This window comes from Halichondria panicea, chromosome 2, assembly GCF_963675165.1.
Source record: "Halichondria panicea chromosome 2, odHalPani1.1, whole genome shotgun sequence".
NCBI lineage: Eukaryota > Metazoa > Porifera > Demospongiae > Suberitida > Halichondriidae > Halichondria > Halichondria panicea.
In genome coordinates, this window is record NC_087378.1 from 2,680,872 (window position 1) to 2,702,401 (window position 21,530).

A 21,530-nucleotide genomic window follows, 5' to 3' on the forward strand; every position below is an offset into this window, starting at 1 on the left:
TCAGTTCAGAAAAAAGGGGCTGGGCTCTGTGCTTTTTTTAGAATACAATATTCAAATAATCTAGCTAGCTCGCTAGCTAGCTCGCTAGCTAGCTCGCTAGCATACAGGCTAGGCAGTAAGAGAGTAGCGAGCTAGCATGCAGGCAGTAAGAGAGTATCACAGGTGAGGAAGTACACGTGCATTGGAGGGTAAATAAATACAAGTGTATTGGAATTATTATTGTGTCTTCTCTCGATCTCTCCAACACCTGAGAGGTGCAGCTGATTCATTTGGGCTACCTTCATAACCCGTATATTCTATTGTAGATAGAAGAGGAAGAGGGATTGGAATCAAGGCACATAGCTGCAGAACGGAAGAACCCATACAGCAGCTTTATCCATCAGGGGAAAAGTGTGTGCTCTAAGTTTTTCCGATTTCTCTTTGCTGCAGGTACGTTTCATAACCTAATGTGCCATGTTTTATACCTGTGTACCCTAGAGTGTGCAGGCGTATGTATTTCGTGGTGTGTATTGTGTGTGCAGTAAATAAAAAATGCACTTGCGTACACACCAGGAAATACATACGCCCGCGCATTTAAGGTACACGGTACGTGTAAGTATATAATTTTCTATGTGTGTATTGTGTGTGCAGTAAATAAAAAATGCACTTGCGCACACACAATACACACCAAGAAATACATACGCCAGTGCACTCTAGGGTACACAGTACATGTAAGTGTATATTTTTCTATGTGTGTATTGTGTGTGCAGTAAATAAAAAATGCACTTGCGCACACACAATACACACCAAGAAATACATACACCCGCGCACTCTAGGGTACACGGTACGTGTAAGTATATATTTTTCTATGTGTGTATTGTGTGTGCAGTAAATAAAAAATGCACTTGCACACACACAATACACACCAAGAAATACATACACCCGCGCACTCTAGGGTACACGGTAAGTGTATATTTTTCTATGTGTGTATTGTGTGTGCAGTAAATAAAAAATGCACTTGCGCACACACAATACACACCAAGAAATACATACGCCCGTGCACTCTAGGGTACACGGTACGTGTAAGTGTATATTTTTCTATGTGTGTATTGTGTGTGCAGTAAATAAAAAATGCATTTGCGCACACACAATACACACCAAGAAATACATACGCCCGTGCACTCTAGGGTACACGGTACGTGTAAGTGTATAATTTTCTATGTGTGTATTGTGTGTGCAGTAAATAAAAAATGCACTTGCGCACACACAATACACACCAAGAAATACATACGCCCGTGCACTCTAGGGTACACGGTACGTGTAAGTGTATATTTTTCTATGTGTGTATTGTGTGTGCAGTAAATAAAAAATGCACTTGCGCACACACAATACACACCAAGAAATACATACGCCCGTGCACTCTAGGGTACACGGTACGTGTAAGTGTATAATTTTCTATGTGTGTATTGTGTGTGCAGTAAATAAAAAATGCATTTGCGCACACACAATACACACCAAGAAATACATACGCCCGTGCACTCTAGGGTACACGGTACGTGTAAGTGTATATTTTTCTATGTGTGTATTGTGTGTGCAGTAAATAAAAAATGCACTTGCGCACACACAATACACACCAAGAAATACATACGCCCGTGCACTCTAGGGTACACGGTACGTGTAAGTGTATATTTTTCTATGTGTGTATTGTGTGTGCAGTAAATAAAAAATGCATTTGCGCACACACAATACACACCAAGAAATACATACGCCCGTGCACTCTAGGGTACACGGTACGTGTAAGTGTATATTTTTCTATGTGTGTATTGTGTGTGCGCAAGTGCATTTTTTATTTACTGCACACACAATACACACATAGAAAAATATACACTTACACGTACCGTGTATCCTAGAGTGCGCGGGCGTATGTATTTCTTGGTGTGTATTGTGTGCATTTTTTATTTACTGCAAACACATTTTTGTGTGTGTGTGTGTGTGTGTGTGTGTGTGTGTGTGTGTGTGTGTGCGCCCCTTCTACATTTTTAATTTGCCCCCCCCCCCCCCTGATCCAAAATCCTGGATTCAGCCCTGGGTACCCACATGTCAGTTACTCTGAAAAGCTAGTTGACTTTAATTAAGTTTGTAGGAACTGTCTGTGTTAGCCTCGATTCCAGGTCGCTCTCAATTGAGAAAGACGGCCTGGTATACACTGTCTGCGCATGCGTCAATTGTCCCAAGATTCTTGGGGATCGATAGTAAATTAGTCAGTGTATTGTATATTTTACAATGATGTCATTGCACAAATCACAGCAGTTTTAATAAAATAGGAGGAGTCCAGTATCTGGAGCTGTCGTTTGGAGCCTTGATCAGCCCCTCAAAGTGAGTGTGTATTCGTAGTGTGCAGGGCTGCATTGAGGGGGGGGGGGCGAGGAGGTAATTCGCTCCCCCCCCTAGGATCTGACAGATTCGTTTGTACTGCTATAATTCTGATGACTTCGCCCCTCCTACATTTTTAATTGCCCCCCCCCCCCCCGATCCAAAATCCTGGATTCAGCCCTGGGTACCCACATGTCAGTTACTCTGAAAAGCTAGTTGACTTTAATTAAGTTTGTAGGAACTGTCTGTGTTAGTCTCGATTCCAGGTCGCTCTCAATTGAGAAAGACGGCCTGGTATACACTGTCTGCGCATGCGTCAATTGTCCCAAGATTCTTGGGGATCGATAGTAAATTAGTCAGTATATTGTATATTTTACAATGATGTCATTGCACAAATCACAGCAGTTTTAATAAAATAGGAGGAGTCCAGTATCTGGAGCTGTCGTTTGGAGCCTTGATCAGCCCCTCAAAGTGAGTGTGTATTCGTAGTGTGCAGGGCTGCATTGAGGGGGGGGGCGAGGGGGTAATTCGCTCCCCCCCCCTAGGATCTGACAGATTCGTTTGTACTGCTATAATTCTGATGACTTCGCCCCTCCTACATTTTTAATTTGCCCCCCCCCTGATCCAAAATCCTGGATTCAGCCCTGGGTACCCACATGTCAGTTACTCTGAAAAGCTAGTTGACTTTAATTAAGTTTGTAGGAACTGTCTGTGTTAGCCTCGATTCCAGGTCGCTCTCAATTGAGAAAGACGGCCTGGTATACACTGTCTGCGCATGCGTCAATTGTCCCAAGATTCTTGGGGATCGATAGTAAATTAGTCAGTATATTGTATATTTTACAATGAAATAAATCAGACAGCGGGAGGGGGGGGGAGGAGATATCACTCCCTGTATGAAATCCTGATTTGGTGACAATTGTACACAGCATACACACTTTGACGGCCACTGGGGACCCATCACCAGCCATTTTTCCGTACACGTAGACATTGGCTATCAAAGATGGTTGATTCATTTTTATGCCCATAAAATAATGGTTGACCATTACCAGATATGTATGACCTTTTCTTCTGTCTCACTTAGTGTTTATTGTGTAGGAGATCTTTACCGTCAGTTTTGTTTCAGTGTGATTCTCAATGACAAGACTGGCTGCTTGACAAATGAACGACTAACATAGAGGGAGCTGGCCGATCATCTCAGTAAGATTGGAGAGAGCAAAGGAACTCATCTACGAGATTGGTGAGTATATGCAGTTAGATTTGTGTTGCTACACTGTAACTAGGGAAGATCACGACCAATCATCCTCTAGCAAATACATGTACCCTGTCAATAGCATTGCATTAATTTACCTCTTCTTTCCCCCTCTAGGTTCGTACGTGTACGTCATCCAAACTGTTTTCAACATATGTACCTCCCACGTCTATTTCTAATGTACGCTCACTACCCCCAACAGAGAGTGGTGGAGGGTTGTCCTGGGGAAGGGACTAGACACACCCTCTCATTAGTCGGCTCAGACTATCAACGCCTCAACCGGTGAGTACATTAATTAGCATTACATTGCATATAAATTTCGGCAAAATGCAACTGTATATTGCATTATTGTTACAATGCAGTACATGCAGAATTGTGCATTTTCACAAAATTAACAATTTCCGAGTATCGTTATTTTTTTTTGAGTGCCTGTAATAATGGTTTCCTAGATGGCCTTTGGGTCGCCACTCGTACTCGTACTGAACAGTTGAGATCAAAGTTACATGTACATCTAGCCTATCAATTGGACACTATTGGGTATACGTACATGTATCCACTTTTTCAGTGGTGCTCCCTTTCTTGCACTGGGCGTAAGCACACAAACAGCTTATACACTACACTTATACAAGTATGTATTTCCTACTACATGTAGGTCAGTAGAGCTACCTTTTAGCTTATTCTGTCTGATCATGTGTATCATTATTATTGTGGGGGGGGGGTATTATTGCATATTATTGCGTATCATGTGCGTTTTCTTAAACTTTGACCTCGACTGCCAAGTACGAGTACGAAAAACCCTAGGCACAATTTTTAGGTTGGATGTCACTGTTGCATCTACGTATGTGTAGAGGCGTTTAATGAGCCCGCGTCCAGTTTATTCTCATATACGGGGTCCGTGTACTGGATCAGTGTGTCCTGAATACATTGAGATGCAACCCAGTGCTTAAAACATAGAATAGCGCTGGGTTGCATCTCAACTTTGAACGTACAGTGTGAGTCGGCTCCGGGTATCTAAGATTTGAACTAGTATACATGCAGGTCGTCCTCAAGCTCGCTGACAGTGTCCATGAGTCCAAGCAGCTCCATTTCTATTCACAAGTTATGAAAAATAAGGTAAGTGAGCTAGACCACGCCCATTTTCTCTATACTAGCTGTAGAACGTAAGCGCCACCATAATTTAGGTGCCAGCTGGGCTGGGTTCTAAAAGCTATTCTATTTCTGAGGGGCGCATTAAGAAGTGGAATTAATTTGTTCTGGTGCTTGTAATTACATCAATTACGGTACTGCATTTATTGTATACCAGTCTTCGTCATGATGTTTGTGTAATAATATATGTAATGTACGTACTCTCCTGTCCTACACAGTCTGCGACAGGTCAAAGGCACTCTCCTCCTGTGAAGGTGAGTAAGTTATTATGGGTGTATTCACTTTATTTTTTACCCTAGATTGTATATAGCCATTATGTGTTGTTTACTTTTTTCATACAACCTCCTCGATGTGTTCAGTATCCAGGAAGAACTGTCATTTAGAGCGTCTGGACGACCAACGAGGGAGCTGGCCGATTATCTCAGTAAGATCGGATCGTAGCGAAGGAACTCATGACCAGCTACAAAATGGGTCAGCTGGTAATAATTATAGATTGTATAATCAGTCACGTCTCACCTAATGCTAGTGAATCTTTACCGTCTGTTTTGGCTCAGTTGCACTCTACCAAATACTCACTCTAGTAGACAATGTGTTTACTGGTTGTCTGATTTGTTGATAGGGCATAACTACGCAGTTACATGTTCTGTGTATTGTCTGCAGGTGATGAGGATGACTATAAAAACTGGCCCCATAGCATCGACCTGGCCTTCCGTTCTATAGCTAAGTGGGGAGCAAGCCCAGCATACATCCAGTTTGAAGGCCACTGGGGACCCTATCACCAGCCATTTCCGTAAGCTGTAGACATTAATTTGGCTATCAAAGATAGTTGCCTACTGACACTTCTTGTGACACACACTTGGTCTAACAGGTTGAGTGATTGGGAGCAGAGCAACGATATCGAAACAGAAATAGAAAGTGAATGACCTCGCGGTAAGTGTTTCACACGGATTGTGTGACTTTTGCGGATTGCTCAAACTACATTTCCAATTTACTCACATCCACTTCCCTGCCCCCTCAACAAACAAAGTAGCAGTTTCCTAGTCGTTGTCGTGGTACATGTACATGTACACACTGTGACCTAGCAATCTTAAAGCTTTTTTGACACCATGCCAACATAATACAATTATATAGTACTCTGAATTTAGTTACATGTATCTGGTACTCCGAACAGGTTTGTGAGATGCTGTATTTTGCCAAGGACCAGAACGACTAACACAGTTCACCAAGGTCATCCTGCTCAAGAGGGAGGCGGACATAAAGGCACGCTCTCACTTCACCATTGTGAAGGTAAGTGTGTGATGGTACATGTAAGTGGTGATTTTCGTGAGTATAAATTTCGTTTCCTTCACTGCTTGCACTGCATTGCATGCGTTACGGTAAGCCACGCCTACGTTTTCATGGGAAATAATTTCGTGTAGGTCAGCTTGTCCTCGAAAATAACGAATCTTTTACCCCACGAAAATTACCAGCTATACGGTAATTATTATGACACATGGCGTCACTTTTGATCATATGGCTGTCCTACCTTAAATGTGGGGCATAATGGGTTCTTTCCACAAGCATAATGGACTGAATTTTAGGCAGTGCTCAAAAGCATAATGAGGGAAAGAATTTGCTGAGGCCAAGGAATGCTACCTACTAAGTATTTGGCGACATGTAGACATAATTATAAATAACAAAGCTTTTAGTATGTACTATGTTATTGTGGTGTCTGTACTTGACCACATCCACTTCCTCGGTACAGGTACGTAACCTCAAGTGGTTAGGGTTCAAAGTTCCCTTTGCCATCGTGAACCAGGCCAACCAGTTGTACCCTCATGCCGTCTCCCTCATGGAGAGCATTCGAACCTATGAGCTCACATGTCAGAAGGTACGCTACCTTCTGTTGCTAGGTTACTGTCATGTGTTGTGTTTGTATGTCTCTATACACTACATCAATTTTCCCTACTACCCCCTGCCTTGATTTAGCCCCCATTACCCCCCACATAGATTGACGCCCATCAGGGTATCTCCAAGCGTGTGATGTACAGGAGCAGATAGCTGGCATGGGACTCGTACAAACTCGAGAACTTTGTTCAAGAATGCATATTCAACTTCCAAGAGAGCCTTCACTGATCGTATTGATGATTTAGTGTGCTCACTAGAATACAAAAGTGGACTAGAGAAAGTACAGAAGCTAGTGGTGGATGATCTCAACCTCCGCTCTTACTTGGCCTGGGTGGGCCATCTAGACGGGAAGGTACGTGTAGTTGAGTGACTAAGTTCTGTGATTAGTCATAATGAAGGCATGAAGGTACATTGTATTTATCCCTATTTAAGGTAGAGCCTCACACATTTATCCCTATTTAGTAGCATTTTTGAGAGCATGTCAATTCCTAAACTAATAATATATTGATGCAATAGCTCTCAGAATTACCTTTTCAACTAGAGCACTAAAGTGCAAACCCTCGGCTGGTGGCATGATTACAAAGAAACCAGAAGAGTGATATAATGCAGTGCTGTCCACTGCATGTAGTGATGTATGACTGAGCTGTCTAGCACAGCAACTCAGCAGCAATAAAACTAAACCTGGAGACATGCTGAAACACAGAGTTTAGTGGTACATGAGATATGCACTGTGGACTAGGTCCTAGTCTAGGATCACAGCAAAGAAGCCTGGAGTCTCAGAGAAGTGGCTCCTCTTGTGTGAGTAGGATCACAGAGTCACAGAGCAACAAAAATTCTAGCTTTCTATTGTAGTGACCCTTTTCCATTGTTCCTGGTACAGGATCACTTCAGCTAGCTGTAAATACTAGGGTACCTCACATAAAGGCCGCGTGTATCTAGCTACTACTGCCAATGTTCAAGTTCAAGCTTCTTAGCTTTTGCTCGCTCTTATACAACAACGAGGCTTTAACATCAAAATCTGCCACTATTAAAACTAATAACTTGTTGTGTGGAGGCTATCCATGCTGTATATGCAGTGCTATAGACTCAAATATTACAAACAGACAAACCAAAGTACTACTATACCCGTGGCCGCCCACGCGCGCCTCGGGTAATGAAAGCACCGCAGGTGCTGATGCCTCGGTGGAGGTGCCAAAGCTACATAACATAAAGCTACTAATACAGACATATTTCTTATTTTTGTGAGCACCACAAAAGGTTCAACAAGCCTTTGCCTATAAAAGCTAAGGCCTGAAATAAAATAATCACTTGTCATATGGACTTGAAGACTCAAATTAATTTTGGAAGGTTCTCTCCTAGGTAGTAGCCTAGAACACAACTGTGTCTAGGCTAATCTGGAGGCCTAATTTGCAAGCAAAAAATTTCACACATCAACATGATAAGGTACATGTAGGACAGCTCACATGATCAAAAGTGATGGTCTCACGTGTTGTATTATGATGTCACAGAATCTTTTTGCTCTAAAAGTGGCTCTGCTGGACTTGTAGGACGTGATTATTAAGGTGTGAAAAACGAGTGTAATGTGACGTCACGAATGACCTTCCGAATTGGGGGGAAACACTCCCAGCTGACTCGTATATGCGTTCTTTACAAGAAGCTGTCTTTGAAATGCTTGCGCTACCTAGATAATAATTGTGACTCTACTACATGTGTCGGTGGTGGTGGGTTAATTTTTGTGTAGAAGCAACATCCGAAAATTACGACTAACTAACACTATGATCAAACCACTCCATACTATATAGACATGTACGAAAGACCTGGAGGTCGTGTCATGCGCCAATTATATATCGCCAATGTTTTCGACCTTTGACCTCCAGCTATGCGCCAATGATGAGTCCCGGCACAATAAACATTAGGGACGAAAAGGTCTTAGCTAGTATTCGACCTTCTGGGCTATACCAATGATGGATGATCGACATGATCAATCTCTGTTCTGTAAGTGTATGGCTTTTTGTCACAGCAATATTCCTTTTCTGCAGCTCAAGCACACCTGTCCAGTAAATGTTTCTCCATAGCAACGCCTTCTCATGGATCTGACCAATCAGGTTGCGTAACACCAGGTGGAGGTAGCAGGAGTGTGGCTGCCCAGTTGCCCAGATTGAGAGCGACAAATGTCGAGAAAGAAGACTTACCAATAAGAGAGAGTACGTCAATGTGTTATACATATACGTACGGTACCCCCCTTACTGTAAGTACAAAACTAAACTATCAATGATTTACCTTAGGTTTTGTTTCTCACATACATTTTCACTTTGTTCATTTGCCTATTCGTTCTGCAGGTGATGTACAGTTTGGATTCATTGAGAATGACGCTATTTTGATGTGAGGAACCGAACTGGCAGTATTCAAACAGTTACAGTCAAGAGATGTGAGTCGTCGTGGTGATGTGTATTCTGATCTATAAAATAGCAGCTGTTGTATATGCCCCCCCCCCCCGTGCTCCATTAGACTATAACTTTTACTTTCAGCATTATAACACACACACAAACGGACTACCGTATACTTTGCTTGCACATGCACACCGAGGCATAATTATTCTCGGCCACAGCTAATAAATAATTATGTCTGCATGCAGTCACATGGTATTCCTCTGATCTGTTGCCTAGGACCATCAAGAGGCCTCTCTTCCAATCAAACGCTACCAAGGTCACACACAGGAGGTGTGCAGACTCAGATGCAGACTGCAGACAGTGTGCAGACTGCAGACGGTCAGCTCTTAGCCTCAGGTGGAGATGATAACAAGGTGAGACCTATGATGTTTTCAGAGTATGAAGCTTGCATGTACATGTACGTGTACTTTAGATCGAGTCATCCAATGCAAATGTTCCTACACAAAGATGCATGCCTCTCAATCAGGCAAATAAGCAAATAAGCAAATAAAACCTCTCTATAGAAAACCCGTTTTCAGGTGCACCTGCACAGCATGTATATCTCCCACTCACTTTTGGTCGCATCGTTTATAATAGGGTCACAGGCCAATGTTACGAGCTGTTGTATACGCTGTGCCCTCCTCCCTGTGCTCAATTAGACACTAACGTACTTTTTGTATTAAACAAGCTGTTGCATATGCTGTACCTCCCCCCCCCCCTGTGTTCTGTATGTTGTATACGCTGTGCCCGTGTTTCGTTAGACTATAACGTACTTTTTGTATGTTGTATACGCTGTGCCCCCCCCGTGTTTAATTAGCGTTCCCGGTACCCCTCACAGATAATGTACGTTTAATGTGTACGTGTACTAAACCTGTTTGCACTGTACTTCTATTGCACCTACATGTGCATGCATAATTATAGGGATTACATGTACATGTACATGTATGAGCTACATGTATAGGGTTGTGAGACTTTTGTTGCAGCAGTTATAGACATGCAACTAGTATAGTCCAGTGAAGATACAGTACAAGTACAGTGTAAGTGGTTGTATTTATCATGCCCCTCCCTCCTTATCAGTGAGCTGGATCTGAATGTGCGTGCCCTAAGTCTGGTTATGTCAGGGCTGGTGCTCCAGTCCAAGATCAATGTTGTTCACGTCTTTAAAGAGAAGAAGCTTTTACTTAAAGTGAGCAACACACACCTCACACCACACCACACATACATGTATTCTATGTGAGGGGTCTTGTACATGTACGTATGTAGCAGGGTTGTCCAGTAGTGCCATCAGGCGTAGTAAGTGCATCATAAGGGTCCAACTAATATACTATGGGACCAGCATGATCAGCACATTATACCATGTACATGTAGGTACCCTAGCATGTACCAGTATGCCCAGAGTAACTATAGTACCATAGTATCTAGGCATGACCCGTGGGTCACCCAAAGGTATACCCCAGCACGTGCCAGTATGCCCAAAGTAACTATAGTACCATAGTATCTAGGGATGACCCGTGGGTCACCCAAAGGCAGGGCTCGAAATTACACCCGAACAACAGACAAATCCGGTCATTATTTGCACGTGACCTGTCATTGCACGTGTTAGTCAGACATTTTGTCAGAGCAGAGCTATGTAGCTAGCCAGAGATATATATATGTACGTAGCTAGCTAGCTAGGGGCTAGCTGTTCTAGCTCTATAGCACTAGTAAGAGCCCTTTACCAGAGTTCTAGTAGCTCAGAATAAGCTACAAAAAGACTCAAGAAATGTGGACAAATAAATCAGTACATTTAGCTGAGAACAAGCGGACTGTCTAAAGTTCTGAGTTTACTCTTACTCTCTTGCTAGGTCTCTCACTGTCTTTGGTCTTTCTTTCACTCTGGCTGGGTGGGTCTCTCTCTCCGGTTAGTCTCTCTCTTTCTCTGGTTGGTGGGTCATTCTCTCTCTTGGCTGGTAGGTCTCTCTACAAAGTTTCAAGATAGCTATCAGGCTTAAGAAACTTAACTAGGAGTTTATTGATGGCTCAAGAAATCTTCGAGCGTCCAACTTCAAAGATCATGCTACCAGCCTCGATCATGCACAAGAACCAATGACTTTGTGTGTGTAGGCCCTGATTGTGAATTACTAACATTTTATATTTGGGTGACCCACGGGTAATCCCTAGATACTATGGTACTATAGTTACTCTGGGCATACTGGTACATGCTGGGGTATACCTTTGGGTGACCCACGGGTAATCCCTAGATACTATGGTACTATAGTTACTCTGGGCATACTGGTACGTGCCGGGGTATACCTTTGGGTGACCCACGGGTAATCCCTAGATACTATGGTACTATAGTTACTCTGGGCATACTGGTACGTGCCGGGGTATACCTTTGGGTGACCCACGGGTAATCCCTAGATACTATGGTACTGTAGTTACTCTGGGCATACTGGTACGTGCCGGGGTATACCTTTGGGTGACCCACGGGTCATGCCTAGATACTATGGTACTATAGTTACTCTGGGCATACTGGTACGTGCCGGGGTATACCTTTGGGTGACCCATGGGTGATCCCTAGATACTATGGTACTATAGTTACTCTGGGCATACTGGTACGTGCTGGGGTATACCTTTGGATGACCCATGGGTGATCCCTAGATACTATGGTACTATAGTTACTCTGGGCATACTGGTACATGCTGGGGTATACTTTTGGGTGACCCACGGGGTCATGCCTAGATACTACGGTACTATAGTTACTCTGGGCGTACTGGTACGTGCTGGGGTATACCTTTAGGTGACCCACGGGTCATGCCTAGATACTACGGTACTATAGTTACTCTGGGCGTACTGGTACGTGCTGGGGTATACCTTTGGGTGACCCACGGGTCATGCCTAGATACTATGATACTATAGTTACTCTGGGCATACTGGTACGTGCTGGGGTATACCTTTGGGTGACCCACGGGTCATGCCTAGATACTACGGTACTATAGTTACTCTGGGCGTACTGGTACGTGCTGGGGTATACCTTTGGGTGACCCACGGGTCATGCCTAGATACTATGGTACTATAGTTACTCTGGGCATACTGGTACGTGCTGGGGTATACCTTTGGGTGACCCACGGGTCATGCCTAGATACTACGGTACTATAGTTACTCTGGGCGTACTGGCACGTGCTGAGGTATACCTTTGGGTGCCCCATGGGTCATGCCTAGATACTATGGTACTATAGTTACTCTGGGCGTACTGGTACGTGCTGGGGTATACCTTTGTACATACTTATGAACACCTATATATCGTGATGGCATTGTTGGACATGGATGCTGATCACCACACCCTCTATATTGTTTGTTGTTGGTGCCTAGCAATGTACTCTAGCAATGTGCATTGACAGGCAACTCCATGTAACGTGGTAGGTACAAAATGTATGCTGGTTTGGATACGTTTTTTTTTATTTCGATGATTTGATCGTGGACGCACCTGGTGGGTTGTGTTTGGGTTGGTGGCCTTCCCATAAAAAAGGAATTTGTGATGTTTTGGGCAGCTGGGTGTTGAGACATTTCTCTAGGTCATTTCTGCAGTCCTTTGTTTATCAAAGCCAGGTGAGCATCTTCAAGCTTTACTGAGCTTAGATTATGAATGTCAAGCTGGTGTGGCTTTGTGGCCTAAGGTGGCTAAAAAGAATTCTGTGTACTGGAGTTGTTGGTAGTGCAGAGGTGGGTGGTACAGTAGGTGGTTTTTCTGATATAGTGGCTGTAGTCTAGTTGTGGGCTAATTTGATTTTCTTCTCTGTAGGTGTTTTCCTTTTTGGCTTTCTTTTACATGTAAGCTTAGCCATTACTTTGATCCTTTGTACCTCTGATCCTACTGTTGCAGATTCTATATTTGATTTGAGCTAGCATTGCTTGAGAAATTGTTGGTGTAGTGTTGCTATCTGATGTTGTGGTAAGTCTACCATGCTATGTGTTTTTCCACTTCTGGTATGATGTTGTCTATTTGGTTTTGGGTCTCTACTAACTTTATGTTGTTGTGAGTAATTACTGGCCGAGTGGGAGAAGGGGAAACCTGTGCAGGTGTGTGTTGTGTGTGTTGTGTGCAGTGTAGGCGTTCTTTTTATAATTATGTGAGAGCACTCTTTTAGTGATATAATTTATTTGTTTGTTTTGTGTACCCCTTCTCCTCCAGGGTGACCTTCGACCTGACAATGCTGCCAGCACACTCACAATCTTTGAGGGCAAGTTCACACAAAATTTATTCGACAACGAAGCTCTGCCAAATTTAAAACTTGGTACAAACACAGTGCTATCCCATTGGGGTAAGTAGACTCAGAATAGCATGTATATAGCTGGCTGTAATCACACCCTGCAAGAAAGAGGATATACAGCTTGCCTAAGTTTCTTTGTTGACTCCCAACCTATAATGTGTGTAGAAATCTATAATGATTAGTGCAGCAAGGTGACCACTAATGAAGTAAAGCGTACTTGTCAAGGGATACATGTCCCACCTCCTGTAATTTAATAATCCCCTCAGTTTACTCTACATGGTAGTATGTACAATTATAGTATTATCCTAGGACCCAGCATTAATTGCCACACCCATAAGTATTAAACACTGTATACAAGTCTTTTCTACTTTAATGTAAAAGATTATTTCCCCTACTAACACTCTATCAAAAGCGTTAGGTATCTTTTGGGGAGACAACTCCAGATCCCCTTGCAGGCGCACACGTATTAGCTCACCCTCTAAGCTCTTTCTATTGCATATAAGGGTAGAATTAAAGCTTGATTCTAAATTGACTAAAAAACAGCAAGCATGCAATGATAAAGGTAAATATAGTGGGGCTGCAGTCACCAATTTACATGGTAGAACCTCGCTCATGGCATCGAGCAAATTCCCGATTAGCATGTTATAAATTTTGTAGATCTTGTACCACAGTGTGTGTGTGTCTGTTCCAGCTGTAACTGCTCAACGGTTGCAATGCGACAAAAACTAACAGCTTCTATAGGCTTCTAGCCACGTTCTCTTGAATTTTGATTCGTGGATTAGCAAATTTTTTCTTGAGTTATGGCTAGTTTGACTCACATTAAAGGCTGTTGCAGTGTCTTCAGAATCTTTCGTAGTATTATGAGTTAGCCTTGCACTAAAGCGCAGTCAGAAAAGAGCTGCTAAAGTGGTTTAGACACTAGTTGATAAGATCTACACGGGAAGTACATGGGAAGTACATGGGAAGTACATGGGAAAAGTGCCTCAGAGCAGGTATACTATTAGCCTCCTTCACCGGCCTTCGAAGAGAAAAGAAGGCCTGCTATCGACTGCTTACGCATGCGCAAAATTATTGGTTATTTTTTCCCGTAAAATGTCCTATAATACTGAATTTATCAGAGGAAATATCCAAAAAGTCATACACAGAGCTATATAGCTAGCTAGCTAGAGACAGAGCTGTAGGTTTGTTGTACAGCTATTTTTCTTGCTGATAGAGTCAGTAGCAGTAGCATAGTAGACTTTCGCTAAAGTTAGTGTTAGATGGGCGTGGATGGGCGTGGCCTGTCCACATACGCTCTTGTCAGCTTTCACTCCGTTCAGACGATTGTCATTCACACTGTTGCAGGCTGTGAGTCTTTTGTTAACATAGCAGCCTAAGGGTAGCTATCAGAGAATACAATCCGATGGGCTAGAAACCTTCAATCGAACTTTCTAACTACTTCCTTTGATCCACTTCCGTTCGTTGTGATGTCATTGTTTTACTGAGCATAAACGATGTTATCCAAAGCCCCCCAGATACCGGGGGGATATTAGCGCATGCGCAAGCAGTCGATACCAGGCCCACATCTCCAATGAGAGCGGCCTGGATTCGAGGCCAGTATACTATGGGACTTAGTATACCTGCAACTTACTTAGTATACCTAGTATTCTGTTGTCAAGTAATTGTACTGTAGTTAGGCCTCGAGGGCAAGGTTTGCGCATGCGCACTAGTATCTAAATGAGTTAGACACTGTTTTGTCGGTGTCAATGTGATTTAGAAGCACTCAGCCACTTTAGTACCCTCGCTACGCTCGGGATACTAAATCAGTGCCTTTGGGCTTCTACCCATAGACCCCTCCAAAACAGTGTCTAACTATTATTTAGTAACCAGTAAACTTGACTTCTTGCAGCCTTATTACTATGGATCTGCCTTATCCCCACATGTGGGACAATCAAGATCTTGCTTAGTGGTTACAGTCTTACCCCAAACTCAATTAGCTATTCAAACAGGAGGAGTGCTTTATAAGCTGGGAATGTTGCACAGCATAACAAAACTATTAGCTGAACATCAAGATGCTCTCAAGCTTGCTACTTCGGTCCAGCTTGGACAAGAAAGAAAAAGTCAATAAAGATCCAATCATTGCTAAGAAAATCGACTTGAGTATCAGAACTATTGCTCAGGTTGGCTGTGGAAAGGCCAGCTGCTCCTACTCAATTGACAAAGATGAACAATGTCTAGTGTTTTATGTGTCTTCACTCTTAGCTCACAGAGACAGCACCAGGCAGCATCTCAGCGTTACTAAATGTCAAGTGTTGTCGAAAGAATCGACGGGAAAGCAGAACTGTCAAACACTCACCGTCTCGAAGCTGACCACCATTGATGGGACCAAGTCGCTACCAACCTTGGCACTCACAAAGGAACTTCATGCATCCACACTCGCATTGCACGCTGGAGCTATTTCTGCGGAGGATCTACTCCTGCATTTGGGCTCAGTCAAGGCTGGAACAATGCTGGAAATACAATTAGACTTCGTTCTTAAATTCACCCTCCCAAGTTCTCCAGACTCACTACAGTATGTCTTCACCAATAAACTACCCGCCCATCACCTCTGCTACAACGTTAGTTTAGCTACCACGCTACCCATTGAAGACGTGACACCTTTACACACCATCTCCAATCCGAACGATTTTCGATGGAACTATATCGCTGGTTCCTCCTGTGTGGTTGAGATCCAGTACGAATGCAAGCCACACTCCGACAAGGCTACGGGACTCACAGTGCAGCTGGTTGCAGCACCCTCGCCATCAGGTTGCTGTTCTATTTCCTACCCCCAAGACGCTACCAAGACCAGGGGGGGTTGTAATTTTAACTTGAGATGCGATGGTTTAATGATGATGAACAGTTGTCTAACTCCCGATGCATTCCCAGCCTCGGTGAAAGACAAGCAACTTCATCCATCTGAGTTCATATTTGTGGTGGACTGTAGTGGCAGTATGAGCGGCAGCAACATCCAATCAGCGTCTGATACTCTCATCACATGTATCAAGAGTCTGCCAGCAGGGTCCTACTTCAACGTGATCGCATTCGGATCCAATTTCAGACACCTATTTCACACAAGTTCAGAGTACACGAAGTGGTCGGTGGAGAAGGCCATTAAATTTGCAAACGAGATTCAAGCCACCCTTGGAGGGACTGAGCTGCTGGACCCACTGCGATGGATCTTCAAACAGGGGAAGTGCGGGAGCCTGGCCAGACAGATCTTCATAGTGACCGACGGAGGAGTGAACAGCACTGCACATGTTCTGCACACTGTCCGAAAGAACAGACATCAAGCTAGGTGAGAGGAGTGTAATGTTAATACTATTATTAACCAAAGGCGCGTGGGCGGCCACGGGTTAGTAGGGTTATAGTAGCTGGTTGATTTTTTTGTTAATATTATTTGTTTGGTGTGGTTTTTCTAGGTGCCACACATTTGGTATAGGGCCTGAAGTTTGTACAGAGCTGGTGACAGGCATTGCAGCTGCCTCTGGTGGTCAGTGTGTACTGCTCAGAGACACGGAGAGATTACAGACAAAGGTGAGGATATACTAGCCGTCCTGCTTTAGTGGTATTTTGGGTATTATTTATTATCAGTGGGCCACAGAGTGTAGAATACATTGTAGTGTCATAGTTACCTAAGATTCCAGCCTTTGATGTATGATCTTTGAGGTCTAGCCCAGCGACTAATATATCGATTTACCTTCAGGTAATGGAAGTTCTGAGAGACAGCCTGGAGCCGTATGTATTGGACTCATCGCTGCAATGGTCACCTCCTGAAGGGTTTTCCCTTCTTGAAACCACACCCACATTGCTGGGAACCGTCTACAGTGGCTCTACACACACGGCATTTGCGCTGATCAAACAAGAGGGGCCTCTCCGTTCAGCTGGCGTGTTGGAAAGCACCGTGAGCATTGTGGGACGATCTGGAGAAGAGAGAGTCACCATGGAAGTTAAACCAGCCCCCCTCCCAAACCTCACGCCCACACAAAGCTACGAGTTAGCCTCGATCCTAGATCGAGTGGCTACCTGGTCAAAGCTACAGGAGATGGAGATAAAATTAGCTTCTAGTTCGAGAAAAAACAGCCAAAACGACAGCGATAAAACACAAGAACCAGAACCAAAGAGGATTAAACTGAATGGAAGCTTCCTTAACGGGAAAATGGTTGACTCTGAACTTTGTAATGATTTGCTTGAATTAAGCTGCTCGTCTGGTATTCCATGTGGTCTAACGTGCTTCAGGGGGTGTGGTCTAGTACAGCAACTCCTCCCACACAAGCCGCCTACAACCACCTCGCACTCTGCACACACCTTCACTGCTAAGAAGACCTCCTCTTATAGTCAGAAACGTTTGGACCAGTTGCAAAAGATGCAGAGCAGAAACCGCAAGAGACAAGTTGGGCCACTCACCACCTCATCTCAACCAACCACAATGTGCAGTGTGGCCATTAATACCTTCACCACTCTTGGCACCACTCTCAAGACCATGGCTAGCTCTATCGGCCTGGTTCTCCCTGATCCCATCGAAGGCCACCGGATAGACGACCACCTACACTACCACAGCCAGAAGAAAACCACACTGCATTGGGACGATGCTAAGGGAAAGCTTGTTTACCCCTCCTTTTATCGTACGAGCAAAGAGCCTGTTACTAATGGAACTAAAATCCCCTCTAATGGACACCGGACCACCCCCTCTTCCGAGAGCTTAAGCGATGATGAAGACTTTATTTCCGACACAGACCCGGATTGGGATGACCTCCAAAGACCCTCGGAGCTCCTCCAACTCATTCAAATGCAGTTGTACAGTGGGGCGTGGCCTATGGTGAGAGCATTCTCGTATGCTGTCGGAGTACCTCTAGACGAAGTCCGAAAACTAATGGAGAAAGAAACGAAATCAGCCGTGATAGGATCAGAAGAAGAGCGTAAGAAATCAAATGTATGGACTACAGCTTTGGCCGTTTCATGTCTGGAAGAATATTTCCCTCAATTCAGAGCTGAATGGGAAGTGGTTGGGATGAAAGGACAGCAGTGGATCGAGGCTAATCTGTGCGAAGAAACAGATATGAGTGCTCAGGAGGTCTATGAAACATCCCGACACTTACTGGCCAGATGGCACTAACTAAACTACACTGACAATTCATATTACAAGCTGCTTTTCCCCTGCATTTATTCATAAATTGTGTTGTATTCATTAATTTACATGCTATTTATTCGAAGACATACTATATACAGCTGGATGTAAGGCCACTGCAACTTTGACTGTAATGAGCATGAGGGAATACGGGAAACTAGAGTCAACGTTGCAGTGGCCTTACATCCAGCTTCGTACATGTATTTATATGCACGCTCAGTGATATCGTACATCCTCACAGGTAGTGGAGTTGGAGAACACTGTGCCTCATAAATTGTCGTCATCGTTACCCACGGCAACCAGGAGACTAACGAGACCAGCACACAAGGAAAGAATCAAGTAACTACAAAGTAATTGTGTCTGTCTGTTTGTGTGCATTTTTCGATTGGGCACGTATAGGATACCACACCTACTCATTTCATAGATCCGTGGAGGGGTCATGTCGACCACCCCCTGACTATAGAGACCAGCTGAGCATTGAGGCCCGTTTACTTAATCTTCTTACACCACAACGTTCCAATTAGCAGCCGCAGAATCTGTACCACGTTGCCATTTGCCATTTGTTCTCCAGGTGGTGTACAGTTTGGATTCATGAGAACGACGCTAAATATGGTCTGCACAGAACTGGCAGTATACAGTCAAGATATGTGAGTTATAATGGTGATGCGTATATTCTGAACTAGTGTACAGGCACAGCACAGCTACTAACATGTGCATGTAGACTGTACATTTATAAATATAGGGATACTGTTTCTGCATGGAAATTATATGTATACACTCACCGGCCTGATTCATCTGAGGAAGCTTTTTCGTAATGTTATAACCGTGTTGCTCGTACTTGTTAGAATGATATGATCTTGTGACCGTTGAGTGTACACAGTACTACTAACATTTCATGATTATAGCACAGACACTTATACCGCATGCTTGCCCCCCCCCCCTGTGACACACACTAGCAAGATGACCAGTTGCATGAGAATTAGAGCCTGAGGAGCTTAGGATAATATCAAAGAACATGCAGGAACAAAAAGTGAACGACCTCGTGGTAAGTGCTTCAGATATAGCTAGTGTACATTTTAGAGAGTTCCCGTAGTTACTCTCCTACACATGCATGTACACCTTCCCTCTATCACATTGTGCCTTTAAGTGCCTAATATACCATGGAGCATGTGTGCATACTTACCTGTATCTATATAGGAGAGTCATACAATATTAAAGCCCGGCCCCGCAGTCCAGTTTATTCTCATATACGGGGTCCGTGTACTGGGTCACTGTGTCCTGAATACATTGAGATGCAACCTAGTGCTTAAAACATAGCTACCGGTTGCATCTCAACTTTAAACGTACAGTGTGAGTCAGCTCCGGGTATCTAATATTTGAACTAGTATACAGGTCGTCCTCAAGCTCGCTGACAGTGTCCATGAGTCCAAGCAGCTCCATTTCTATTCACAAGTTATGGTAAGTGAGATGATTATATCTGTCCATGATTGCATGTTGTGATGTTGTGATGATTGTTGTATAAAATACATACAAATTGTGTCAGCTAGATCTGTCTTGTTCCCTGCCAGGTGTATTAATAGTGATTGTGATTGCGTACCTGCGTACTTACAGATCAGACAAACACACAAGAGGACTCTCAAGCTGACTCTCAAGCTGAAGAGGTACGTACTTGTAATGTTTGTACCATATTCAGGCCGCTAAAACATTGCGTAAGGCTAAACAAATACTGAGTGGCGCCCTAAATAGCTACGTGTGCCTACATGTATAGGATGCGCATAACCGTTCCACCTCCTAGCGTTACACTTGTCCTATAATTATGTGTGGCTGAGTAAGTTACTGTATGCATTCCCTCGTATGATTGGCTCATCGAATTTCGTGTGACCTCTCCCCCTCCCCACAGCTGTTCCGCAGACTGGAGAAGCACCCTGTCCTGCTCAAAGAGACATCTCATTGTAAGTGTGTGTACGTAGTGGCATTGATGACTGTGTTCTGTGCCAGGAAGGTCATGCTGACGCAGACAATGTCACTTTCAGCCCCAAAATACGTGCCTGCCAAATTGTAGGAAAATAGGCTATATAACCCTTGGTCTTTTGTCGAAATAGTCGAAATAGGCAGTTTCTTGCCCCTTGCAGAACTTTTATCCAAGTGGGTGCTTTTTCGAAAGCAGGCCTATATTTGGAGCTAACTTTGAATGTAGCTACGTCACTTAATGTTTATTGTCTAGTGGGTCTTTACCGTCTCAGTGTGATTGCCAAGAATGTGTTTATTGGTTGACTGATGCTTACCATACAACCCCTTTGAAACATGATCTTTACACCACTTAATATTTAATTGGTTAAATAAAACCCCCCCTGCCGCTAAACGAATATTTGGGAGTCCGTTTAAATTATTGTGTGATGATGTACCACATACATTCATAACTACATGTACACTTAGTCCATTTGCCTATTGCCATGACCACTTTCCATTAAATTACACTGGATTCAAGTAATTATTTATTAGTTCTAGAAACCGCTAATAGTGTGAGCAAAGTACATTTACTGAGTGCGTGTGCAGTCCACTGATGAGTCCCGGCACAATAAACATTAGGGACGAAAAGGTCTTGTATTCGACCTTCTGGGCTATACCAATGATGGATGATCGACTTGATCGATCGTCCGTTACTGTAAGTGTATGGCTTTTTGTCGCACTTTTCTGCAGCTCAAGCACACCTGTCCAGCAACATTTTCTCCATACAACGCCTTCTCATGGATCTGACCAATCAGGTTGCGTAACACCAGGTGGAGGTAGCAAGAGTATGGCCGCCCAGATTGAGAATGACGGCGTGGCAGGATATCAATACTGGAGACTGCTGCCAGGTAACTCCACTGCAGATAGTGTGAACTGCATGCTGTTACTGTTCCACCTCACTTGTATAGCAAGCCAAGAAAACACTTTCCTTAGTATGTATTTCCTACTACATGTAGGTCAGTAGAGCTACTTTTTAGAGTTTAGTGCTCCCCTGCTCCGATCACCTTTTGTGTACTTGCACTTCATAAGATATCCTGCAATCACCAGATTGTTTTAATTTT

General features: G+C 43.6%; 1 protein-coding gene across 12 annotated transcripts in view; it reads left to right on the forward strand.

Annotated features, from left to right (window-relative positions):
- Window positions 1-27: 27 nt before the first annotated feature.
- Window positions 28-21,530, forward strand: part of LOC135331876 (T-box transcription factor TBX5-like) — a 27,706-nt gene continuing 6,203 nt past the window's right edge. For 2 of the 12 annotated variants that reach the window (XM_064527149.1, XM_064527150.1), the window contains exons 1-25: window positions 28-162; window positions 306-429; window positions 2,304-2,355; window positions 2,772-2,823; window positions 3,476-3,589; window positions 3,719-3,883; window positions 4,640-4,714; window positions 4,966-5,001; window positions 5,107-5,226; window positions 5,408-5,537; window positions 5,616-5,677; window positions 5,919-6,034; window positions 6,492-6,617; window positions 6,737-6,986; window positions 8,674-8,838; window positions 8,974-9,062; window positions 9,301-9,437; window positions 10,141-10,249; window positions 13,235-13,364; window positions 18,701-18,809; window positions 19,031-19,106; window positions 19,416-19,917; window positions 20,071-20,120; window positions 20,360-20,411; window positions 21,160-21,317. The gene's annotated coding sequence lies outside the window, so the exon portion shown is untranslated. Of the gene's footprint in view, window positions 163-305; window positions 430-2,303; window positions 2,356-2,771; window positions 2,824-3,475; window positions 3,590-3,718; window positions 3,884-4,628; window positions 4,715-4,965; window positions 5,002-5,106; window positions 5,227-5,407; window positions 5,538-5,615; window positions 5,678-5,918; window positions 6,035-6,491; window positions 6,618-6,736; window positions 6,987-8,673; window positions 8,839-8,973; window positions 9,063-9,300; window positions 9,438-10,140; window positions 10,250-13,234; window positions 16,630-16,753; window positions 16,869-17,037; window positions 18,810-18,883; window positions 19,107-19,415; window positions 19,918-20,070; window positions 20,121-20,359; window positions 20,412-21,159; window positions 21,318-21,530 lie in introns of those variants that run through there. The other 10 variants (XR_010393068.1, XR_010393072.1, XR_010393071.1 and 7 more) reach the window with 10 other exon arrangements.